General features: G+C 38.9%; 1 long non-coding RNA gene across 2 annotated transcripts in view; it reads right to left on the reverse strand.

Moving 5' to 3' along the window:
• LOC134288553 (uncharacterized) overlaps window positions 1–14,824 on the reverse strand; it is a 107,688-nt gene extending 92,864 nt beyond the window's left edge. Inside the window, exons 1-2 of one of the 2 annotated variants that reach the window (XR_009998008.1) lie at window positions 14,303–14,823; window positions 14,085–14,241 (exon numbers count right to left, since the gene is read on the reverse strand). This is a non-coding gene — a long non-coding RNA (uncharacterized LOC134288553). Of the gene's footprint in view, window positions 1–14,084; window positions 14,242–14,302 lie in introns of both variants that reach the window. The other variant, XR_009998009.1, reaches the window with a different exon arrangement.
• Between the last annotated feature and the right edge of the window lie 12,940 nt (window positions 14,825–27,764).

The following is a 27,764-nucleotide window of genomic DNA, read 5'->3' on the forward strand; positions in this document are numbered from 1 at the left end:
AATCATACTAAGAGTAGTAATAAAACTGTTTTAAAACCTAGCAGAAAAAAAATTCCATACATGAAAGTGGTTGATTGTTGTTGTTTTTTTTAATAAAAACTATAACAGCTCGTGATGCAGAAAAGCTTCTTCTATGGCACATAAAGTTCAGGAGTGGATATTATTCGCAAGTAGAAAGCAATCATTTCCAAGTATAATATTTTTCTCTTGGCGGATCGACTGAGAAGTTTATAGTGTTCTTTAAAACCATGCATAAACCAAATTGCTCTGCAACACGACATCAACTCAACCATAAACCCGCCATAAGATCAAAGAGGCCCATCCTAAGATGCTCTTGGAGAGTTGTTTTCAAATTTCTCTTTAAACTTGTTGTGCTTCCCAAGTTGTCCTCAAGGCGAATTGCTCTCTCCTTGTAGAATTCTTCAAGTGCACGATAAAACGATAATAAATTTGTCAGTGTTGTTGCTGGTGCAGCTTTTATGTCGACAGAAAAGTTTGGTGAATTAAATTGAAATTAAAAACTCAATGAAAATGACACATTATTGTAATCGGGATTAATTTATTACACAAATTGGGAATATTTCCGGGATGTAGCAAGGATGCCAAATGCCAAGCAAAATTCATCGTATATATGTTGCAAGATACTTCCAAAAATTGCAACGCGCTTCCATTATAACGCACTAATAAAATATTTAAAAATATTATTCCTGGACATGCGAACATTGCTCATGAGTTTTCTCAACATGGCTTCCATTGAAATCTAGGCCGGTCCATCTCTCTCTCTCTCTTCTTGGCGTAACGTCCTCATTGGGACAAAGCCTGCTTCTCAGCTTAGTGTTCTATGAGCACTTCCACAGTTATTAACTGAGAGCTTGTAACCTACTCACTATCAGCAGCCTCGCGAGGGCATCAAAGTTGCTCTTAGTGTCCTGTATGAAATGGAAGCATAGGTCATTTTCTTACCATGTGAAATACACTACACGCACAACACACCACAACACAACACAAGATTGTTTAGTTGGATGAGAGTACCATCTATTCTCCATCAACGCACCCATCTGCCAGCCTGCAAGTAAGATCTCAACAATCACGAATGAGGACAAAATTGCGGGGAGCAAAATCTATCCATAATCCCATATCAGCAACCCTCTTACCAACGTCCCCTCTCAAAGCATCCAAGATCTCATGCTCTGCAAACAGTTTACTCCTATCAGCATCTGCTGAAGAGATAAGAGATACCACCGCCGATCCGTACCTACACGATATAGGATGGGTTGGATTGGAACCCAAATCAGTCATCGGTTAATCGTAAAGCAGATCACATATTCGTGCGTGGATGTTGCTAGCAGACAAGTCTGACCGATAGTGAACGTTATAAATCAAACCTATAGAGTAGATGTGTAGAGTGAGCGTGGTGGTGATTGCTTGCCTAGGGCGAGGTAATTGATCCTCTAGTAGTGAAGTGGAAAATATATGCATAATGCCTAAAATTGCCTCCTTTGCTGCAGATGCCCATACAGTTTTCTACGTGCGTAATTAGGCTAATCTGATAATGGAGTGAACAGTGAATTGCTAAGAGATCGGTAAGAGGGCGAAATTCTAAGACGATGTCGAAATAAGATTGAGTGATTGTGCGGCATGTTACTAAGTGCTCCTCCATTGTCTTTTCTGCCGATTAGGCCTTTCTATGATTGCCTAAATTCCTACGGCAGTGTGAACCCTGCCTGGTGCGATGGCGAGACAGCAAGGCAGCGATGGAGTAGTCAGCATGGTGCTGACAAGCATGTTTGTCCGGGCAGCTTCGTTCTCCAGCAGTCGCCGAGGGATACACTGGGGTTACACACTGACGACCACACAGATTAACCTAAGTACAACCCATAGATTAAGCAGCATCATAGAGTAAGTACTAAATACACCTTTATTTGCATGTGAAATATATGCTTTTATTTGTTATGGATGACCCGATTCATACTTCGTGAATGGTTCCACTGTATTCGAACCAATATTTAGGCTGGTACAGGTACTTGGGTGTAGGGATCAGTACCTCCAGCCCCTCTTTAACCTGTTTTGTCTCCATCTCATGCGGCCTTCTTTACGGGAGGTGACAAATGGCGCCCAACGTAAATGTAAATGTTCAGTGGATAACCATCTTGACGAAGTTTTTCTATCATGGAGTCATTCGCTTATAAGAAAGCAAATTCTGAATTTTCATATGCAATGGTGGATGGCTTTTGTAAATATGTACATAATAGTTCTTTAGATTAAATCCATTTTGAATTTTTACTGAATTTCTGAAATCTAGTCTGGAGAAATTTGAATATAACTTCTTGCAATGCTTTTGAACTTTTGGCAAGAAGAATTGTACATATGTAAATAGATCTTTTCTTTAATTTAGTTAATTGATTGAATTAGTGAAATAGTAATGAATTAAGTTGAATTTAAATAGTTTTTTTTTATATTTTTGCATTTTAAATTGAATTCCATCTACATTTACTGAATTTTCCTACATTTTCCATACATTTACACACTCCGTTTTAGGGTAAGAAAGAGATTGGCCGATCTCGAAAGCAAGTGTTTTAAATATCAAAATCAATCGTTAAGTTAGTTGAAAGAAATCTTATCGTAATAGAGCAGAAGAAAAGTGCAATTGAAGTGAAAGGACACTAATGGCGCAAAGCGAAGAAAGTGAGAACACCGCGAATAGTTTAATTGGTTTTGATGAAGAAGAGGATGCTAGTCCGGTTATGAGCATAAAGAAAATGAATCAACGCGAAATACGAAGGCTCACTATCTCTCCCACTTTTCGGGACAGATTGAATGAGGTTTATGAGCAGAAAGCGAAACAAACTACAGATTCGGTAATGGAAAATGAACGTGATAACCGCGCGCGCAAGAATACTGCAGAGCAGGAGAGGCAAACGATTCCTTCTCCGCCGCCGCCGCCGCCGCCGGTAATTCCACGTGAAAACGTAAATCACGGTGAAGATTTGATTAGTAATCACGAACAAATTAGATCGATTGGAAAGTACACGGGTACGAAGAAGAAAATCTCTTACGATAAATCACCGGTAAATCAAAAACAACATGGTGCTCCAGATTTGGATTTGAATTTCAATCCTGATGTGGTACTTATTGAGGATGAAAATGATTCGGTTCAATTTCTTCCACCGGGATTCAACATAAAATCTCAATTTTCAAATCCTGCATTGTCAAATAACCCTTTATTTTTCAACCTTCCAAATAGTACTCCGAATAGTAGGAAATCACTGCCAGTTTCACAATGGCCAATCAAATATGCCGGAAATGACAATGGAATTGGATTGAATCTTTTTCTTAGAAGAGTTGAATTTTTCGCTCATTCTGAGAAGATGTCTAAGGAGGAACTTTTTGAATCAGCCCATTTTCTATTAGTGGGACCTGCTCAAGATTGGTTTGTTGCAAAATGGCCAACCTTGCGGAACAAAACCTGGGATTACTTCATCCAGGCCTTAAGACACCAATTTTTGCCGAGTAACATTGATCATTACGTGAAAGTGCGTTCATTTTCAATGTTCCAAGCTAAATCTGAACTATTTTCGAACTTTTTAGTTCGAATGGAGCAGTTCTTTTTGTGCAGAACTACTCCAATGTCTGAAGAAGACAAATTTGATATAATGTGGCACACAATGAGGCCCATCTACCGAGACCGACTGGCCTTAGTAGACGTCAAGGACTTGCACACTTTAGAACAACTGTGCACTCGAATTGATAATAATAATGAATCGATTATGAACAAATTTGTGCTTTCATTTGAAAACCAAAAAATTAATGAAGTAAATTTCAATAACAATCCCAGCAATTCCAATGTCAGACCATCAGCAACCAACAATAGTCACAATAATCAACAGCGTACTCAGCAACCCAATCAAAGCAATAGTAGAAACAATCAAAACAGTTCACATCAAAACTCAAACCCACAGAACAATAGACCTAGAAACAATCCCAACTACAACAGTAATCAAAACTTTCAACAGGAATACCAGCCAGATTGTGGATGGAGGGAGTTGTCCTTAGATGATATCCTGAGGCATTACAGAGTTCCTGATCGACGAGTTTGCTTCAATTGTAGAAGATTTGGTCATCACTTTACTAAATGTTTTTCAAGGCGCAATGTATTTTGCTGCATATGTGGTCTTCCTGAGTTTCATTACGCGGAATGTCCATTCTGTGAGGCAAAAAACCAGAGAAGGGGAAATTAAAGGAGGTGATTTTCCCAACCTCAGAAATTCCTCCAGGTTTGAGTCAAAACACACAAACCGCAGAAACATTTCAACAAATCATTTCGGAATTGGAAGACAATACAGATTGTACCATTGAGGAACATGAAAATGATGAACCATGTAACTTTGCTGGTTATTTTCATCAAATTGAGACAATTTTTATAAATTTGGATAATGATGCCAGATATTTTTTGAAATTTAGCGTTTTGGGATTTCAATTACACGGATTATTGGACAGTGGAAGTAATGTGTCATTAGTTGGAGAACACTTTGGAAATTTAACCAGCTTTTTGCAAATTCAAGATCTGGACAAAGACATCAAAATTTCAACTGCCAGTGGGGAACCAATGCAAATCAATGGATTTGTTGACGTTCCATTTACAGTCAATCAAACAACAAGAATTTTGCCCTGTTTAGTTGTCCCTGAGCTTGGAACTCGATGCATTTTAGGAATGGATTTTTTTAAACTTTTCAACATCAAGCTAACTTTCGATGACGTTGAAGTTATTGATAAATTTGCCACTTGTAATGTGGAATCAAGTAACGAAATTCAGCCAGCTTCCCACATCCTCGATGCGGAAGAGACTGAACTACTAGAATCAGTGAAAAAAAGCTTCAAAGTATCAGAGCCTGGCACTCTAGAAGCTTGCAATGTTATGGAGCATAGCATTGAGCTCACTGATAGCAACGCAATTCATTTGAACCCCCATCCTTGGTCTCCTACAATCCAAGAGAAAGTCAATGTTGAAATCAATCGTTTATTAGAGTTGGACATCATTGAACCTTCCAATTCTAATTGGGCCTTGCAAGTGGTTCCAGTTACCAAAGAAAATGGCGATATGAGGCTTTGCCTAGATGCCCGTAAGCTCAATGCCAAAACTGTTCGAGATGCATATCCTCTAGCAAGTTCCATGAGAATTTTGAATAATTTAGGTAAGAATCGCTACTTTTCGGTTCTGGATCTAAAGGAATCTTTTCTGCAGGTTAAGCTTGCGGAAAGCTCAAAAAAGTTCACAAGTTTTAAGATTATTGGCAGGGGTCTTTTCCAATATAAAAGACTACCTTTTGGGCTTATCAATAGCAGTGCTACAATGTCTCGGATCCTTGACAGAGTTTTAAAAGAAGGGCTTTATGAACCATTCATTTTTTCCTATCTGGATGATATTATTATTGCAACCAGAACCTTTAAGGATCACATAAAATACCTTAAAATTGTCGCTGATTGCTTAAGAGAAGCTAACCTTTCGGTAAATCTAGCCAAGTGCAAATTCTGCCTGAAAAGAATAAAATATTTAGGTTTTATTCTTTCAGAGAACGGCTACCAGCCGAACCCTGAAAGAGTTACTGCGATCTCCAAGTTTGCTCGACCGCAAACTCCAAAGGAGATTCGCAGATTCTTAGGGATGGCGGGATACTACCGCAACTTCATCCCGAACTTTAGCGGTATATCAGCCCCTATCTCTGACTTGTTGAAAGGCAAGCCCAAGAAGATTAGGTGGAATGATAAAGCCGAACAGGCATTTATCAAACTGAAAGAATGTTTGATCTCGGAGCCGGTCTTAGCCAATCCAGACTGGAGTAAAGAATTTACCATTCAAACCGACGCTAGTGATGTAGCAATTGCTGGCATACTGACGCAGGAGTTGGATGGTAAGGAACACATAATTGCCTACTTTTCACGAAAGTTGAGCTCCTGTGAAAAGAAGTATGGGCCCACCGATAAGGAAGGATTAGCTGCTCTTGAGGCGATCGAGCATTTCAGATGTTACGTGGAAGGTTCACACTTTACACTAATAACTGACTGCTCCGCAGTGACATTTATCTGCAATTCAAAATGGCGTCCGAGTTCGAGGCTGTCACGATGGTCAGTAAAATTGCAGGAGTTTGACATGACTATTAAACATAGAAAAGGACGAGACAATGTAGTTTGCGATGCGCTTAGTCGTGCTGTTTGTGCAATTTTTGAAAATTCAACATCTAAATGGTTCAATGATTTGAAAAGAAAAGTTAGTGACGCTCCAGACAAGTATCAAAATTTCAAAATTGAGAATGGCGACTTGTATAAGTTCGTCACTTCCAGATCCCCTTTTGATATGGGACGACTGGAATGGAAAATGGTTGTGCCACCTGACAAGATGGCACAACTGGTTGAAGATGAGCATGCCAAATTAATGCATCTTGGGACAGAGAAGACCCTAGAGCGAATTAAGTTAAGATATTACTGGCCTAAGATGAAAGTCGATGTCAAGCGAGTTTTATCTAAATGCGGCATTTGCAAGCAGTCGAAGCATTCGACTATTGCCACAGTTCCTCCAATGGGAGAGCAAAAGGATGCTACTCGTCCGTTTCAGATGATTGCTATGGACTATATTAGTGGTTTTGTTCGCAGTAAATCTGGAAATAGTGATTTGTTAGTTTGTTTGGATGTGTTCACTAAATATGTTCGTTTGTTTCCTGTTAGAAAAATAAGTGTTGAAAGTTTGACTCAGATAGTTAAATGTGATTGGTTTTTAAAATTTGGTGTTCCACAAGTGTTAGTCTCTGATAATGCAGTAACGTTTTTAGCAAATAAGTTTCAAGATTTGTTGTCTAAATTTCATGTCCATCATTTCAAAAATAGCAGAAGACATTGTCAAAACAATCCTGTTGAGCGAGTGAACAGAGTTATTTTAGCTTGCATTCGCTCATATTGCCAGGACGATCATCGTGTCTGGGATTCTAAGATTCCTGACATTGAGTTTGCTATCAATAACACCAAGCATTCGTCTACGGGATTCACACCCTTCTTCTTAGTGCACGGATACGAGTCGGTAGTTGATGGAAGGGACCATCTTCAAGATAGGCACACTTCTGATCCGTCAGCAGATCAATTCGTCCAACGCCGAGAAGCAGCTTTGGGTTCGGTATATGAACAGGTCGTTAAGAACAATAAAAAACAGTTTGAAAAATACAAAAAGAATTATGATAGCAAGCATAAAGGCTTACCACCCATTTTCAACATTGGCCAAAAAGTTTATAAGAAAAACTTCAAAATTTCAAGTGCAGCTGATCATTATTCAGCCAAACTTGGTCCTGTTTACGTTCCCTGTAAAATAATAGCTAGAAGAGGAGCAACATCGTATGAATTAGAAGATGAGGAAGGAAGAAATTTAGGAGTGTTTGCAGCGCAAGATTTGATTCCGGAATAAGTGAGATTTAGTTTTAGATGCGTGAAAATGTCGTGGGGTAAATGCTTTTTGTGTAATTGAGTAATTGTGAAATACGTGTTTGTTAAGTAGTGAGATCGCGTGCGTGATTGAAGGATTTGATAGGGGAATTGAATGTCCGAGGAAATGGTGATCACCGAGAGTTCGCGTAGATTAAGTATAAAGTTCGTGTATATCTGAGAGTTTTAATTAACCGAGAGATTGCGTTAGGCTTAGAAGAGAATTCGTATGCGTGTAGAAATAAGCAGATAGAAAATCTGTTTTGAAGTTGATGATCGAGAAGAAATAGTGTGTATTATGTGTAGATTTTTGAATGTCTGGAGAAGTAAGTGAAATTTTTGTTGGAATCATTTGTATGTTTGTAATTTGGATAATCTTCCGTGGTATTAAATTTTGAGGCTCCTCTGCTGCCTTCAGTTGTCTGCTAAATGAAACAAAGAGAACCAAACGTTAACTAAATCTATATGGCCACATCGAATAACTACGAATAACCACAGATCTGTTCCTGGTTGATATGAGTCACTATTGTTCAAGCGTATGTTGAGCTGAAATCGAGCCAGTAAAACAATAACCTATCTGGTAAATAACCATCCATCGAAATATGAGATATCAACATTTTGCCCTGACAAGAATGTGCTTTGTGTAGATTAACTAATTTTACTTGACGACACCTAACACTACTTTACAAAGTCGGCAGTTGTCGATCATGTGAGTGGATTGCTCATGGTAAGAGAGAAACTGCTATATTGGGACGGTCTCCCATATTGCAGTCTGGTGTGGGGGTATTGTAACCTACTCACTATCAGCAGCCTCGCGAGGGCATCAAAGTTGCTCTTAGTGTCCTGTATGAAATGGAAGCATAGGTCATTTTCTTACCATGTGAAATACACTACACGCACAACACACCACAACACAACACAAGATTGTTTAGTTGGATGAGAGTACCATCTATTCTCCATCAACGCACCCATCTGCCAGCCTGCAAGTAAGATCTCAACAATCACGAATGAGGACAAAATTGCGGGGAGCAAAATCTATCCATAATCCCATATCAGCAACCCTCTTACCAACGTCCCCTCTCAAAGCATCCAAGATCTCATGCTCTGCAAACAGTTTACTCCTATCAGCATCTGCTGAAGAGATAAGAGATACCACCGCCGATCCGTACCTACACGATATAGGATGGGTTGGATTGGAACCCAAATCAGTCATCGGTTAATCGTAAAGCAGATCACATATTCGTGCGTGGATGTTGCTAGCAGACAAGTCTGACCGATAGTGAACGTTATAAATCAAACCTATAGAGTAGATGTGTAGAGTGAGCGTGGTGGTGATTGCTTGCCTAGGGCGAGGTAATTGATCCTCTAGTAGTGAAGTGGAAAATATATGCATAATGCCTAAAATTGCCTCCTTTGCTGCAGATGCCCATACAGTTTTCTACGTGCGTAATTAGGCTAATCTGATAATGGAGTGAACAGTGAATTGCTAAGAGATCGGTAAGAGGGCGAAATTCTAAGACGATGTCGAAATAAGATTGAGTGATTGTGCGGCATGTTACTAAGTGCTCCTCCATTGTCTTTTCTGCCGATTAGGCCTTTCTATGATTGCCTAAATTCCTACGGCAGTGTGAACCCTGCCTGGTGCGATGGCGAGACAGCAAGGCAGCGATGGAGTAGTCAGCATGGTGCTGACAAGCATGTTTGTCCGGGCAGCTTCGTTCTCCAGCAGTCGCCGAGGGATACACTGGGGTTACACACTGACGACCACACAGATTAACCTAAGTACAACCCATAGATTAAGCAGCATCATAGAGTAAGTACTAAATACACCTTTATTTGCATGTGAAATATATGCTTTTATTTGTTATGGATGACCCGATTCATACTTCGTGAATGGTTCCACTGTATTCGAACCAATATTTAGGCTGGTACAGGTACTTGGGTGTAGGGATCAGTACCTCCAGCCCCTCTTTAACCTGTTTTGTCTCCATCTCATGCGGCCTTCTTTACGGGAGGTGACAAGCTTCCTCTGCCAATGACCATTTTGCATGTGTATATCGTGTGGCAGGCACGAAGATACTCTATGCCCAAGGAAGTCAAGGAAATTTCCTTTTACGAAAAGATCCTGGACCGACCGGGAATCGAACCCGTCACCCTCAGCATGGTCATGCTGAATACCCGTGCGTTTACCGCCTCGGCTATATGGGCCCCGGTCCATCATCGATGGTTTTAATCAACATCACCATAAGATCGTCTTAAATTTCTTTCAACTCATGCCAGAGCTAAAAGCATAACTCAAGAATACTAGGATTTATAACGTTCTCAATGCAGCCTGGTTGGCCTCCATCAAGAACGTCTTAAATTTATTTCATTTTATGCAAGGGTAAGAAGAATTACTCAAGAATACTCAGGTTTATAACGTTCTTGATGTAGGTTTATGCAAACTCCGCCGAGAACGTCATAAATCATGTACGCCAAATTGTAAACAAACAATAAATTATCGCACCGCGGTGGATTTCGTGAACTTCGTGCGATAAATTTAATCATCAGCCCGGTACCGTTGCCAACCAGGCAGACCTTTTTCGGGAACCGGCCAGCGCCTTATTCCTCCGGTCAGCATTTCCAACAGGTAAGTGATTTTGCAGGTCGATTATTTGACTCCCGATTACAAGGGAATCGACGTCCTGGATGACCAAACCAACCTAATTTCGGATGCTGCAACCGGAGGAACTTGGCACTGCACCGTGTCGCGGTTGGGTTTCCGGGTAGGTGTTCTTGATTGGCAGCAATGATGGAACGATGAGAATCAAAATCTGATGCTTGAGTTTTTTCTTGTATTTTTCATGTACCAAACTGTTCTCATGCGAGAACAGTTGCTCTTGATCAAGAACGGATGATTGAAGATAACTACAAGAACCTTATAAAACTGAAAATAAGTTCAACAGTTCTTGTTGTGTTTATGGTTTTATGAGCTGAACCTCAAGTATTCTTGGAGGTGTTTTTAAAACCACATATTGATGAAGAATAGTTACGCTCAGCTGAAACTCCGATAAGATCAACTAGAATATGCAATGTTCCGATAAAACTATCATAAAAACAAATAAAACCAAATAGAATTAGGATTGTTACTTGGGGTGGGTCGAAAATTCCTAATTCAAGCGTGGCAACATAGACATGTTAAAGAACTGTTCCAGCATCTCAGCTTGGATTTTTTTTTAAATCCCGTTCCTTCAAAAATTATCATCCAAAAAATAAAATCCCAACTTTATTTATATAACTTCATCATGGAAGACTGATTTCAAGATGAAGTTTTCTTTGTCTCTTCCGTCTTCTCTATTTATTGTATCTTCTTTGTCCGTTCCGGTTTCTTTGTTTTTTTTTTTCTGTCATCTCCTATCTTCTACATTTTCCATCTTTTCTGTACAAAAAACAGGAGTTATTTTTTTATTTTAACTGTCAGGTTTCTTTGTGAAATTTCATAACTCTCTAGCAGAACCTCACATTATTCGTCTGAATTCGTAGGGTTTTTTGGGATATTAGGTTAAATTTACGCTACTAAAATTCGGCAAAGCAAAATATTATTTGGCAAAAACTCAGAATTTTTGTAAGATTTTCGTTAATTACGGAGTAATTATTGTGATTTCTTTGAAAGTTAAACTTTGCTGGAAACTTTTCTTGTCAGAAAATTCGGTTTAACTCTAAGATGACTGGCAGGGTAAAGGGTCTTTTAAAGTAGCAAATTAAAACTTAACCAAATCTAACAATACATGGAAAGAAATTGACCTAATTCTAAAGCTAGGACGGACAGAAGGAGGGCACTATTTTTTTATGGGAAACGCAATCATGAGTTTGTGAGTTACATGAGCCCAGAATTTTCAAAATCTATGGAAAATTGATAGAGATATGAATCAATTCAAAATCTTGAAGTACGCTGTCGGCATTCCACGGAAGTATTGTTTACTGGTCACAATAAGATTTTCAGTGGATTTTCGGAATTTTACAATTTAATGGTAGAATCCCAGTATTTTTTAGCACTTTTTTCAAATTCTCATTGAAATCTAACTTATTCTGAAGGAAGTTTGAACCATTCCTATACATCTGAGCAAAATTTAAATTTTTCTTGTGAAGTTCCTTATTTTTTATCATACGTTTTCAAGTTTGTTTTTTTAAATATAATTTTTGGAATATATGTGATGATGCCAAAATGGCATAATTTCAAGAAGAAAATGTCTAGTTCTCCCGAACACGGTTCGTGTTTTCATTAAAAACTTGAAACTTACTAAATTTTCATTTTTGATTTTCAAATTTCAGAGTTTTTGTGAAAAGTTTTAATTTTTGTGTTTAAATGTAAATAAATCATGCATAATATTGAATTACTTCTACCAAATGTTGGAGTTTTCGGAAAAAAAAATCGGTGGAATTATATAACTTACATAATTGAATCTCAGAACTTCAGTGAAATATTATCCGATTTATCCTATCGGATTTTAATTTTGTTTTTATGCAACCAGAATATTTATATTTATTGGTGGTTTAGAGAGTAAATATATTTTTTAAACAGATTTGCAGCCAAAGACTGGTTCATCTCTTAGCTCCAGAATCCTCGGTAAAATTTTCACATTTTCAGGCAACATTTCGGTATTTTATCCTGAATTTCGTGAAATTTCAGAATTTATCGGAAGATTACCAAAATTTCCGGCAAAATTTTAGAGCTTTTAGGAAAATCTGTGAATGTTAGTTATTGTTGGATTTTTTTGGGCGAGTTTTTCGAAAATTCTGAAATTTTATATTTATAAAATATTATTTATATCTGTAAAATATCAAATGTTTTTGAGCATTTCCGGAGTAATTGCAGCATGTTTTTTTCCATGTAAGAAACACAAAATTTACGAAACATGAAATGTACAGGATTTTTTTTTTTTGCGTAAACTGAGGAGAAACTTTAAAAAGAAACTTTTACAAGAAAAACTAGTATTGTGGGTTGCCAATATGAGTGAGTTCCAAAGGTTGTAGTGCCGAGTTACATAATATGGGATTACTCTTTTTTTTTGTTTCCCAAGTCTTCTCTCCATTTTCACCGTTTTTTGTTTCTCCTTTTTTTGTTGTCTTTGTCACCTCTGTCTTCTCTTTCCCTCTGTCTACTCTTTCTTCTTTGACTTTTTAAAGTTCTCCATCTGTTCTATCTTTTTTGTCAGTTCTGCCTACTCTGTCCTTTTTACTGCTTTCTTTAGAATCTCTTTTTTCTCTATCTTCGCTGTACACTCTATCCATAATAAATTTCAGAATTCCAGATTTGTTTCTGAATTATAAAACAAATATGATTGTTTTGTGGAATTGCATGATTTTCCAGCAGAGTAATTAAACATTTCCAGCGAATCTTTCAGAATATTTAATAAGAATCTAACTTAATCCCCATAGTTTTAAATTTTTGTGGTAAAACCTAAAATATCCAGAAAACTCGTGTTTTTGCGAAATGTTTGAATATATTTATATATTTCTTGGAATTTCTATATTTTGGGAATTTTGTTAAAAGATTAACATCTTTTGACAAAATCCAAGCACTTCTGACCAGTGCGCAAAATTTTCGAGCAGACGCGCTAAAGTTCACCGGGTGGCAATTTTCATTCACTTGCCTGCATATTCATAGTCAGCTGCTCGATACTCGTTTGTCAACTGAATGAAAGTCAATGAATATTTGTAAATTGCTGATAAAATATAATAGTTTCGATTACATTTGATGGTGCTTTACAAAGATCTTGTCCCATTTGAGTGTTTTTGGTGGAAATCGTAGCCATAAACGAAGGTAATTTTGAAGATGTTTCTCGATCGGGTTCATATTCAATGACCACGAAATGACTGACAGTGTAAAGAGGAAGAGCGAAAATGAAAATGTTTGTTTTGAATATTGAGTGCAGAAATATTACAATTCGTGCTGTTTTCAGTCAATGACTTTGAATATTTTGCACTCTGCTTCTGACATCATTTTGGAACAATTGTATGGAATCTCAAAGTCTCATTTTATTAGTATAAGCCGATATAATTGCATTACAATATCTTTAGTCAACTCTACATCGTGCATAAAATGACAAGTTTAGTGGAATTTTCGAAGTTCCCCGAAAAATGTAGAAATTGCAGAATTTTCATAATAAATACCGTCGTGTCACTATGGGGGATTCCCATACCAGCAGGCGAACAAAAATATTTTTGTTATATTTTCGAAAATTTGATAATATTCTGTAGTTGGCTCGCCCAAAATTTATTGTTAATGAACATTTCACGATCAAGTTTTGAAAAGGGTGCATTTTTGGATAGAGTTTGGATTTGTTGATTTTTTTTCAAATTTTTATTTTGTTTTCAGTATTTAGAATGATGTGTAATTACTTTGTAAAATGAGTTCCACGGGAATTTGCTTAGAATGTTTGAGAATCGTAGTTTGATCTCAAGAGGCGCGCCTGGGCGTTCCCGTGCAAAATAAAACGCTGAATCTCCCAAGACCGCAATTTACCGCAGCATTTCGCAATGGAAATCGTTAGTGTAGACCTGTACCTTGATCATGATCTGATTTTGGGCCTGAGAATGTATGAAAAAAAAAAGATGCCGCCTAAATTTGAATTTCATACCTTTTTCAACTTCGTTTTCTTCTTTTATCGCATTTGTTACAATTTTTCAACTATTTCATAAAACCACCTCTTTGTTGGAAAGCTTGTTTCATTAGCTGTTGGCGTAACTTGTAGGATTGAAACAGTTTTGGAGTAGTCGAACTGGACAGCTTCAAAGCTGAAAATATATTTACCCGTTAATAGAATTTGTTCACTCAATTTATACAAATAATCCATACATTTCTGTTTTCTTCTACGGTATGAAATTCCTCTAAAACAAACGAATAACTGTGTACAAACTGTGCACTGCTCAGTGGCAAACTAATCAAATAAACCACTGAAACAAAATAAAAAAATATAACTGAACTATTATTGCTTGTCACTTACTACGTGATCGCAATTGACTTTATACTTTATACTGAAGTATGGCAATGATTACGAATGGAATTGTATATCACATACATACGATAAGCCTCCAAATGTCCGCCACAATCGAAATTACTTAAATGTATCGGTGCGCAATGATGAGTCGGATGTTTCACACATTTGACCAACTGTCGCACTACACAGTAGTTGCGGCAACATTACCCTTACCAACCAAAAGATAATGATGATATTATTGGGGTTTTCATTGATGTTTGGACTACTGTGATCACATATGTGGCAACCCTAATCTCACCTAATGCATTTGGCAGGAGCAGGGATGCCATGCCATATATACAGATTTATCTGTATTATACAGATTTTTGAGCTTCCATACAGATTTCGTTTAATATGAAATACAGATTTTTGAGCTAGAGGGGCCATTTTATTTTTGTATGGGTTACAGATTTTTCTCCCAAATTTCGTATGGAGTACAGATTTTTGGAAATAGTGATACAGATTTTTCAAAAAATCTTCTGGCATCCCTGGACAGGAGTCAACAATCAATGAAATTCTATGTGGATACACACATGTTTACACAAACGATGTTGGATTCTTAAAAATGGCGGCCTTGCACCCTGGTGACTGTGATAATTTGAAAATCCACTGAATCATCATTTCCCAGCGACATTTCATACCAATCAAACTTATTTTGTTTACCTGTTGTTTATCAGACGCCCCTGCCTTGAACTCCACCGAACTTGTGCATACTAGCCGCTGCGCAGTCGTATGCGAAATTCGACTGTGATAATACAGCCTGGATTCGCTGGTTGGGTCACGACTGCGCCCCAATATGCGAACCGTGTTCGGTCGTTTGGGCAGCTGACAACTGATCAGAACGTTCTAGACACACGCAAGTGACGAGAAATACGTCACGAAACATTCACATACTTGCACAATCGTTCTGTATATAGGAACTGCGATGCGACTGCGGTTAGACGTAAAACTCGTTTTGCCATCGATTTGACACTGACAGTGCTTTTTAGTTGAGTTTTGCCCCAACCAGTGAACATCCAACCAGCGAGACAGCCCATCTAACAAGCCCCCAGCGAACGAATCGACACTGTAATGAATACGGGCTGAGTCAAAATGGGTGTAAATGTCGCAATAATAGGACGCAATCATTGAAGTACTAGATTGAAATTAATGAGTGGTTCGTCTTTTCACACCAGCCAAGAGCTGAAAGTCTCTATAATATAGCTAAATCAATCAATCAATCAATCAAGTTATCTGAACTTTTGCTGAAACAGCATAAAATTAGGCAAGAAATCATCCTACCCACGCTGTGTGCACCATTTCATTGCAGAAATGGAGAATTGATCATCTCACCATAAAAAATTCAGCTAGCTACTTTCAATCTAGTACTTTACTGATTGCGGCCTATTAGAAAATATCGTTTTGAAAATATGTGTTGTTTCTTTGGGAAAATCGCATTTTTTAGCTTTGCTCAACTTTGATAGACAATATCTTTGTAACTACATTAGCTAGAAACTTGAAATTCTGGATTTCTCTTAGTTTATATGTTTACTAATGATAGAACATTTCAGAATAAGCATTGGTGAAAGTCACTTTTCTGATTTTGTCCGCCTGATATCCTATAGTGCGTGCGGGTTGTCATGGGGCCACTATTCCGGTCGTTTAGAATACGACGGGAATGCATATTGTGTGCCAGACTACTAGAATACATAATTCTAAGATACTTTGCCTCCACCGTCGGATTCTCTGACCGACCGTGAATCCGTGGGATCAATGAACCAGTATATCTGGCGAAATTTATCGGAGTTTCCGTATTTTGTAAGCGCTTTCTGTGAGGTTAAATCGTCAAATTTTTCGCGGAGTTTCAGATTTTTTGGGAGTTTTAGCATTTTTTGGAAATATCTTCGCATATTCTGAGTTTATATATAATCTTTCAGTGGAATCTCAGTTTTTCCATTATTGTTTCCATTTCATAACCATTTCTGTGTCTTGCCATTCAACTATCATAGAGAGAATTGAAGTTGCACAAAAAAAAAATTACGATTTGAACAAAAATTCGACTCAGATTCCATTTGGAAGGTGACCCCAAACTTTTGCACGATGCAGTATCCTAAGGGGTGACCCCAAACTTTTGCACGGTGACTTGTAAACCTAACTCGATAATTTAAATTATGTTTTAAGTTTTTCCGCTAAAATCTAATAAATGGCTCTCAAAGAGGATAGAAATAGGGTTCTAATGCAACTTTAATTTTAAAATTCGGTCGACCCAATTTTGAATTACACGGAAAACAATTTTTCGTACAGCTTCTGGAAAAACATGTAAGTTTAGGTAAACTTTTTATACTAAAAATTTGATATAAAATTTGTGAAAAGTACCTACGAATCAAATCTAACTCTTTATCTTTCGATAGAGTCTTGGAACGAGTGGATTAAATGAAAGATGGCTGAGATATGACCGAAAAACATTTCTATGTTTTTGAGGGGGTGACCCCAAACTTTTGCACGGGAGTGTAGTTGCCGTGAAACTTACCACCTGTTCGCCCAAAGACCTATCCTGTCAGCAGCATCAGCGAGCGCTCGCGGGACCACAGCAGATCGTCGGCCGCCAAGAAGAAGAAGCAGTAGTACCGGTACGTGAAAGCTTGTAAATTACACAGCCATACCCACAATAGAAGTAGGGTAAACAGGTATAATATGCCCCCCCTAAGCAGAAATGGCAATATATTTGAAACTGGCGCCTTATTCCATCTATTGTTAACTGCAAATCGTTGTTACTAAAGTTAGTGAAATGTTGCATGCGAACTTTGCCTTTGGAGAAGTGGCTATGGAAGCTTTGAAACTTTTTTCGAAAACGTTACAAAATTTGCCTTTTCAAAACAAACGGGGCAATACGCCCCATCAAAAGAAAAACGTCCAGCCCCGTGATAAAACTGTCCCAGGGGATAATTCCACCACATGCTTATCCTAGGAGGGTCTTTCAACAAGTGTTTAACTGCATAAAAGTTGCAAAGTAACACAAGCGAACAGAACTAGCTTCGTTTACAATGAAGTCAGCTCACAAGAGGTAAAATATTACGCCAAAAGTCTCGATTTCAGACTTTTTGATATTTTTATTGCTTTTCTGTACCAATCCACTAAAGGACCAACTTGATGGCAATAATTCTTCAATATTTAAGATTTCTAATCCATCACGCATGCGAAAAGCGCTTGAATCGCTAGAAAATGAAGAGGGGCGTTTTGCCCCGGTGGGGCGCATTATACCCTTTTACCCTAGAGCTCAATAAACTTAATCCACCCTCAACCCCACAATAGACCAGCTTGTTAATAAAATACTAGGTTTTCTATTCAAACTTTCCACAATAGCACTAGTCAGGTGACCGTACTCTGCACATCTTGTTCGCGTAGCCCCTCAGCTTACCCAGTAGCAAGCCGACCATGAGACCCAGTTCGAGGGGTCTCCTGTTACTGTGAGATTGTTCGGTTCAATGGTTATGTATGTATTTCAAGTTTATGGGAACATCATCTCCTGGTCGAGTAAGAAGCAACAAACGGTAGCCATGCCATCTAGTGAAGCGGAGTACGTGGCGCTCGGTGCTGGTGTAACAGAGGCGGTATGGTTGGCTGGACTGCTGGACGATCTTGGAATTCCAAACGCATTACCGGTGACCATCTACGAGGGCAATCGTGGATGCATAGGAATGGCTAGGAACTTGGAGAGCAAGCGTGCAAAACATATAGATATAAAGCACCATTTCATCCGGGATTACGTAGCTACTGGAAACATCAAGCTGGAACCAATCGGGACCGAGAATCAACTCGCAGACATTTTCACGAAGTCGCTGGATGTCGGGCGTTTTCAAAGACTGCGTCAAATCCTAGGACTCCAGGATCGAGAGGGGGTGAAGAAATAGGAGGCCTTGGATCGATCCAGTTTTTAGTAGTAGGCTATGAAACACCTACTCCGCCATGACAGTTGTTAAGGTCATTCCACTACAAGCCTTCAAACAGTTAACACATACTTAATAAAGCTAGTTTAAATTATGCAAGCTCCGTTTCATTCTTTCGCCCATCTGAAGAGAAGCTCCTTTATTTATGGTAAAAAAATCTAATAGGTGTTATAAGGGCACAGAAAAAAATGGTATTTGGTAAAGTTATCAGTGCCTTTTACAGCAGAACTATTATATCTTTTATTAATTTTTCCTCTTGTCATAACATCCCTTCTGGAACACAGCCTTCTCCTGGCAAATAGTAATTGTGGTCTACAGAAGACAGTTGACACTGGTTAGCGCAGCTTAAATCATAACATCTAACTTAAGCTGTCAACGAATAAAAATGAACCTACATCTGATTGACAAGTATAGACACTTACACTCCCGATCAAAAGTTTGGGGTCACCCCCTCAAAAACATGTCATTTTTTCTGGCCTATATCTTTGCCAATTTGCGTCCGTTTTCAAAACCCTAGGTCACATTCAAAAGATTATAAGTCAAAGTTACTTTGAACATGGTTTAGGTAAAACTTTTACAAAAATATTTATATGTAAACTTAACCCAAAGTTGCCAAATTTTCTAAAAAAAATGAATATAAACTTACGGCAGTGTCGCTGGAAATTGGGTCGACCAAATTTTAAGATGAGAGCGGTAATAGGGTAATTCGCCAATTGTTGAACGGTTAGTACTGGCATTTTTGTTTTCGTTTGTTTTTCCGTGCATAATTCCACTTTAGTTGAAAAATATCCAGTGAACGTCTAGATCTACTTATTCCTTATACTGCCCATTGGATTTGTATTCCCTTAAATTCCATTTTCTAAGAGAAAATAGATCATTTGTATGGGAAGTCTGTAACCCAAATGTTGAACGCTTTCTTACTGACCACCTCTTTATTGAAGTTATCACTTAAATACTAGTTTACATTTTTCACCTCTCTCTCTTTTTCTTCTCTCACGCTTAACAGCTTTGTTTTTGAAGAGACAAAAACAATTGTAAGTGGAATTTTGCGCGTGACCGTGAAATGAACTTTTGTTTGTTTTTAGTCAGCACAAACCGTTGCTCTTGAAGTGACTCGAAAAATATATGCAAAGAAAGTGTTACATAAGGGACAATGGGGCACGTTCGGTGTAAAATTCATTCTAAAATTCAGCTCATTACTACAAATCTAGTACTTCACCGATCTGTCCTATTGTGACGACTCGTGATCCTGATTGTGACGACTCCTCGTGAAGTAAGTCGGGTCGTCACAACGCCTGTATGATACTGAGCGCGAGACTTCGATGTAACTAGGCTGCATAGGTCCACAAACATTTGATATGGTGAAAATACTGCTGATCGAAGTCCATTAGGCCGAATGGTCAATGGGTAGAATGATGATCACGAATCGCAATTCAGTAGTTATGGAACAGCAATCGGAACGGTTTCTTAAATTTGTTATGTTTCCCAATAGTTTGCTGATACTTCCACAATATTAATATTGCCTTATTGTTTGACCGTAATCAATAATTAATGTCAACATCTAATCTTACTAACTAAGAACAGCCTATGTTTAAAAGAAGGCAAAATTCACTAGTTGAACATCAACGGTTACGGTGCAGAAAACTATTTTTCTAGTTCAAATAGTGAATTTTTCCTTCTTCTAAACACAGGCTGTTCTTTCTAGTTTCATTGTAAGGCTAGTTTTTGACAAAAATGGTTGATTATGTTAGAATCATAAAGCAATATTGGTATTGCGGAACTAATAGTTAACTATTGTAAAAATTAACAGATCCTAAGCCCGTCTATGATTCATGGGTAAAATACAATAGTTCCACAGACAAACAGACGTAACTCTATGAAGGAAATTCATCAAAAACTTTTGCCCGGTATCATTTTTATGAGCACACTGCCACCTCTTGCTACCACGCGTGACACTGTCGGCCATGATGGATTTCGATTTGACGTTTTGCTGACACGCACACTACTACACAAATTGCCTGTAATTTTCGTTTGCATCATTCAGCAACGTGTACACTGGCAAACGTCAAAGCGATCGAACACTGGCGCATCTGGTGGAACAATCGCGCAAATCAAATGAAATTTGAATTGATCGTCAAATGCTTGTGCCAAGCCCTTTTGAAGAGTGTTACGTCTGTTTGTCCGTGGTAGTTCCAACTTCAACAATTATTTTAACAACATAAAGAGAAAACAAAAAAATATGAAAATTCGGCAAAATAAATGTTTGATCTAATGAACTTCGACCAAATGACATTCGACCCAACGGCCTTTACCCGAATGCCGTAACACCATTGATAATAAGATTCTATAACAGTAGCCGGAGCGCCATTAGTCGTAATACCTTAAGCCCAAATATGTTAAACTCACATGTTACTATCATCATGGTTAGAAATGGCGCAAATAAACTATGAAGTTCATCTAGAAAGAACAGCAGATGATTTAAAGAAGGAAAAAAACTCTGCTGGAATTATTAGAATTAATTTCCTTTTTGTTTATGGTATTCGATTGACTAAGTGTGAAATCAACAATTTCGGGTAATTTTGCTGTTTGACACAAACATTATGATTAAAAGTGATCATGTCATTGTTATTGTCAAAAATAAGCTTTAAAAATTACTTTCAATTGAAAGAAGGGAACCTTTGAAAAATATAAGTAAAGCCAATAATCCCAGCTGAAAAGAACATCCTATGCGATGAAGAAAAGAAAATCTTTGATGAGCATTGATCAAATTCCGTCAAAATAATATTTGATCAATTGGATCTACAACACCATGATCAACTTGTCCACAAGCTAAAATTGTGGAAATGTTCTAATTGAAAAAAATAAGCTGTTGTATGCAATAAAATTGATTGGTTGATTGATTTGTCTTTATTAAAGAGACTTTCAGCCCTTGGCTGGTTCGTCTCTATCCTAAACAAGAGGTGAGCCAGAAGGGCTCACCCGGGAAAATACAATATTCGCTACAATATCTTTCAATAGCTGTCAATTTTTACATTTCATTTTTCATTTTTTTTTTGAAATTTGTTTTAAATTTTCGGGTCTGGGGTCCAGGGGCCTGCGGCTTCTTTCGTGCCTCGTCTTGTCGGTCGGGTTGTTCGCAGGGGGTCTGTTCCTTCGCTTGTTTGGAGGGGGGTGCGGCTTACCGCTCGGGTTCCGGAAACGGGGGTCCGAGGTGCGGGCTCTTCCGACCAGGCTGGTCGTGGTTGTGGGCGTGTTGGTGGGGGTCGCTTGGGGTGGGGCTTACCACTCGGGTCCCGGGGAATCCGAGAGGGCCGAGGTGCCTACGACCGGGTTGAATGTAGAGATCCAGTGTCAGGGGGTCGAGACCTTGAGGGTCAATGTGATCCCGGCGAGGCCAGGGGGTCCGGGGTATTGATAGCTTTGTGGTTTGGTGGTTCCGTGGTGGTGGGGCTCTGCCCGCCGGTGGTTCGTGGTGGTTTGGTGGATCGTTTTGTGGTACGACTTGTCACTTGGGTCCCAGGGAAGCCCGAGGGGCCCAGGGGGCCCACCGGGGGTTCTGGTTCGAGGTTCGTTGGGGTAGGCCTTGAGGTTGAGTGGGGATGGGACTTACCGCTCGGATCCCGGGAACCCGAGAGGTCCGAGGTGCCCACCGTTCCCGGTAGTTTTTGGATTTCGGTTTCTGCTGCTTACATCGTCCTGCCGGCGCCGAGGTCGACCCGTCCTTGCCGGTCCCCTGCCGGCTTCCGGTTGGACGGCGCCCCGACTGTTGCAGGAGGTTAACCATTGATGTTCTCCTTCTGTTGTATGTTGTGTGAGTGCCCGTGACGGGGACATTCTTTCCTCCTTGACGACCGGATTGATCGTGATGTCGTGGTGGAGGGGTGGGTTGTTTGGGGTGGAACTTACCACTCGGATCACGGAGAGTCCGAGAGGTCCGAGGTGCCCATGCAATAAAATAATTAAATAACATAAAAGATTTAATGTATTGTGAAGTTTGAAAGGTTTATGTTCACATCATTTTTTTTGTTTCTGAGTGATTTGCCCTTCTTTAAATTATAGGCTTTTCTTTCAAAGTTACTCTAAAACCATTTCTTGTTTGCTGTTACATCAGTTCCAATAATTGATTTAACTTTCGCATATAAATCTGAACAAAAGTAATATTTTACATTTTTACAATTGTTATCGTGGACTAATCCTTGAGCTTGAGCTTGATTGACCGCCCGTAGATGCTACTCCAGTATCGCCAGACCAGCTACACTCACACAAGGAACCAATGAGATTTCTGCCGGGGACTAGCAGGCATCTTCATTGTGTGAGCGTTGGTGATCTTCTATTTTTAGGCGACAATGGCGCCTGCTACGTCAGGATGCAGGTCAATTGGGGAAGGGCAAGGAAGTGATGATTGCAATCGTTTGTATCCACATCTGACCGAATATACCTCTGCGCCAGCACAAATTCATGCGGATGTTGGAGTGTTGGTGGGAATTGGTTGGCAGAAATTTCACACATTGGTGTGTGGATACCAGGGTAAGGTGATAGAATTGTGTGTTTTTATTATTTTTAAGATGTGCGGCCCAGTTCGCTTGATTGCATAACTTGTAGGCGTTTTTTCTAATAGGATTGAGACACTGTGCTGTGAAAGTTTGGAAGGAAGGGAAACGGCTTTTTCAACCCGTTTCTGTTCTAGCGATGGCTATGAACATGTGAATATACATGAGTTGTATATGTAGACCAGAGAGAAAGTATTTAGAAAGATACAAAGTAGGAGGAAAGGGACGGGCCAGGGATTGAACCCAGGACCTTCTGCATATAAATCAGAAGCGGTAGCCACTAGACCACCAAGCCCGTCTTTCAATTGTTATCGTGGACTAATCAATCCCGAACAAATAAAAAGCACGTTTTTTTTCGATAAGAATGTTTTAAATTATCATTAGATTGGGAACACATCTGGATTGAGAACTTTGGAAAATTTCTGGGAAATGGTACTTTCTGGGGAATGGTACATTCTGGCAAATGGTTTTCTGGGAAATGGTTCTTTCTGGCAAACGGTTTTCCGAAAAATGGTATTTTCTGGCAAATGTCTTTCTGGCAAATGTCATTCTGGCAAATGGGTTTCTGGCGAATATCGCACAATCATTTATTCACGTTGCCTTCGTTTATTATCACTTGTATAATAGATTTATTCTTCTCTCATTTAATTTAGCAAACGCGTCAATGACTTCATCGTAAAATTTGGGATTTTCTGCGATTTCTTTTAATAGTTCATTCTCTACAGCCATCAACATCAGCGAAAACAGTCTCTTCTGCCCCATGGTAGACCTCAAATAGTTTTTAATTCTCCGCAAAACTGAAAATGAACGCTCTACGGATGCTGCAGTACTGGGTATTGTTAATATGAGCTTAGCTAGCTTGAGAGTTTCTGAAAATGTTTGTTTAAGATTTTGCCCAATGATCAAACAAATAATTTCCGGAACTTTGAGCCCCCAAATTTCTTCCCGTGAGTATAACACTGTTAACTCATTGCACAACTTCGCCTCGTCAAAAGAATGCTGACTTACGAGCATTTTAACAATTTTTGTGGGAAAAGAAGCGTTGAAGCTCTCAAACTTTTCATGATTTAACAAACATACATACTCGTAGTCAGCGAAATCATTAAACCTTTTGGACATTTCATTAACAACATGTGTTATCACCGCGTGATAGAATGATCGACATGCTGCTTTATCGATTTTTTCGCCTCCAGCGAGTTCAGTTACTGAATTTAGGATCTTGTCGAAAAATTGTTCCTGCATGAGCTCTTCAATGGAAGCTTGACATTTCTGCACATTCCTCACACATTCCAAAATATCAAGCTCTTTAGTTTACAGGACTTGATACAAAATGTCGGTATGAGAAAAGATGGCAGCAAAAATTTTTAACAAAAAAACAGTGTTGAACTCGAGCAAAAAAACATGTAGGCCTCTTGCTGTTGTGCAAGAATCAGCATCAAAATCATTATCTTCAAAATAAATCTCCGCCAAGCAAGCACTGATCGATTCGTAATTCACGCCTAAGCTGACTGTCTGCTTTCCTACCTGCCATGCCATGCCAGTTGCCATACGGCCCTATTTCCCTGTCTCGATAAGATAATGCGTACCTTTTCGCAACAAAACCAAAATCATACACTTGGACTGTTTTCTTGGCGCATGGATGACACGTGCAATGCCGGGGAGCTCAGAGCGGAGGACGTTTTAGCCCTTTTCTGGTTATGTTTTTGAACTAATAAGTTTTCGTTTATGATGAATGTTCTACAAGTGAAACATTAAATAGTTTTTTATGACAACAAACCATAAGAAATATAGACCAACAAGAAAAACAGGATAAATGTAGATGAACTTATTGTTAGAAATTCAAATAAAACGAGCAGAACGACATGTTTACTATATTGACTGTTATATATTTCTATGTAAATGTTAGAGTTAAATCATTGCAGAATTCAGTTTCAGTTTCAGTTAGCAACAATATGCAAGTAACAAATATTCCATAATCCTCACGTATTGAAAGGGAAAAAATGTGCAAATACCTGCCTCGTACCTTGGAGATAAATCTCCCAAGCCTTATAGCTGCTGTTCGCCGCCTTCCACCGCTCTTGGCCCTAGTTGGTAGAACTCGTGCCATTCCCTATTGTAGACTTCGCAGTCAGTACAATAGCACAGCGAACAATAAGCTCTGCCAAGGTGAAGGAAACACGAAACAACTGAGAAATATCGCTACTTTATGCACTTTCCTTTCCGAGACGGACCCAGAGACCCCCAGTAGTCACCGGGGCCGGCAGTGATGATTTGTGCACGGTGGATGGAGTTCTTCTACGCGGGAAAGTTTTGCGATTGCCATTGTTGTAGAGTTCCAACGGGGATACCTGGGAATGCCAGTGCACAGCTGTAGGGAGTGAGTTCGGCACGTCCGCAATATTTTGTCTTTGGGCAAGGAGGTCTGCAAAAGTTTTGCGATTTGATTTGGTTTACTGAGCTTCAGGGAAAGATGAATCTTGCGGAATGATGCATTCCAGCTCACTTTGAAGATTCTTCGTTTAAGCCAACATTGATTTTGATAATAACAGTACAGTAGACGTTCGATAACTGCAACATGTTTATGTTTCACTTAGCGAATGAAATTCGATAACTGCAACGACTGACAGATGTCAAAAAGTTGTCAGTCAACATGAAATAACCGTGAACGTGGCCCAACTGTTCATTTGGGCTAACATGGCGCACTAGGGTGGCTCAAGCTTGTATGGCAAAACCACATGTCAAAAAGTTCGATGGGCCCCCTGCTCATTTCGTTCTATATGACGCCACGATGCTCTGGCCAAATTTTCAGCTAAATCCGATAACATTAGAACGAAATGAGAAGGGGGCTCATTGAACTTTTTTACATGTGGTATTTTGAGTCACGCTAATGGCGCCCCATTTTGACGTTTGGCGGTGCGATAACTGCAAATTTGTTGCACTTACCGGACTCGCAGTTAAAAAGCAATACAGTTAAACCACAAACTTATTTAAATAAGTTTGTGGTTAAACCGTTTCCACCGACCGAACGTCTACTGTACCTGCATACTTGATATTTGATGGGCTTCAACCCGTAGCAGTGGGTCTACGTGAATGAAGTAATCGCCTCTAGTGGTCTCGATTCTCGGTCAGTCACCCTGAACATTTATGGCGGAAGATCTATAGCGTATTAGACGTCAACCACACACTACCCTCGGTTTTCTTAAGTACTGAACGGTATTGTCCTTGATTTTATGCTGAGTTTTAGCTTAGTTCGTCGGGAATTTCTGAGGAAATTCCTGGAGAAATTCATGCGAAATTTCCTGGAAGAGTTCCGGGCATTTCTGAAATAATTCCTAGAGGAATTCCTAAAACAATTCTTACAGGTATACCTTCTTGGAAGAAATCCTAGGAAAACTTCTGGTGAAATTCCTGGGAAAATTACTGAAAAAAATTCTTTAAGAAATCCTAATGGTAGTCCTGTCGGACATCTTATACCGAAGAATTTTCTGAATAAGTACCAAGAGAAATTGCTGGATGATTTTTTGTGGAAATTTCTGGAGAAATTCACTGGGAAAATATTGAAAAAAAAACATGAGGATATTTGCTTACGGAAATACCGGTGAATTTTTAGAAGGAATCTCTCGTGAGTTGGTGAAGGAATTTTTGGGAAAATTCCTGGAAAAAATCCTGGGAAATATCCTGGAAAAAATCCTGATATTATTCAGAAACAATTTTCTAAGAAACTCTTCAAAGAATTCCTGGAGAAATAGGAAATTGAAGAAATACTTAGAGAAAATCCTAGAGAAATTCCTGCAGAAATTCCTGGGGAGATTGTTGGAGGAATTCCTGCGAGAATTCCATTCTAAATTCATAATGGAAAACCTGGTGAAATTCCTTGAGGACTCTCGAGGAATTTTTGAACGAACTTCTGAGGAAATTCTTGGAGAAATTTCTGGAAAATGCTGAATTTCTGAACGAATTCCTGGGAGCACTCTGAAGGAATTCTTGTGATAATTCCTGGGGAAATTTGTGAATAAATTTCGACAATCATTTTTAACCCTTCCGCGCGCGCTGTTGTAAAAAGTACAACACTACCAAAAAAAACCTCGCTTTTCGTATACAGCGCGAGCGCAGTGCAGTTTCGGTTGCTTGATGGCACGCGTCCTGGAAGGTTAATAGAAATCCTCGAAATTCTGTGGAATTCTGATAAAAATTTCCTGGAGAAATTCCTGGGAAGGTTCTTGAAGGAATTCCTGTGAGAATTCCGTTTTTAATTCATAATGAAAAACCTGGTGAAATTCTTGGAGGACTCTCGAGGAATTTTTGAACGGACTGCTGAGGAAATTCTTGGAGAAACTACTGGGAAATTTAGAATTTCTGAATGAATTCCTGGGAGAAATTCTTGTGATAATTCCTGGAGAAATTGAAGAAGGAATTCCTGGGGAAATGTGTGAACAAATTTCTACCGTCATTTTTAATGGAAATTCTCGAATGAATCTCTGTGGAATTGTTATAGAAAATCCTTGGAAAACTCATGGAGGTTTTCCTTGAGAAATTTCTTGAAGAATTTCTGGAAAAATTAAGACGAAATTCTTGGTGGAAAGAGGGGTGTTATTCTTGAATTCATTTCGGGGAAAATTTCTTGGAGGGACTCCTGAGGAAATTTCCGAAAGAATTTCTCAAGTAAGTCTGGTTCTATTCGAATTTATGGGGAAATTTCTAGAGCAATCTTGGGCAAATCAATGAAACTTTTTTTTTGCGGATATTCGTGCAGGATTTCTCGGGAAAATTTCTGAAAGAAATCCTTCTGAAATTCAAAACGGAAA

This window comes from Aedes albopictus, chromosome 2 (assembly GCF_035046485.1).
Source record: "Aedes albopictus strain Foshan chromosome 2, AalbF5, whole genome shotgun sequence".
NCBI lineage: Eukaryota > Metazoa > Arthropoda > Insecta > Diptera > Culicidae > Aedes > Aedes albopictus.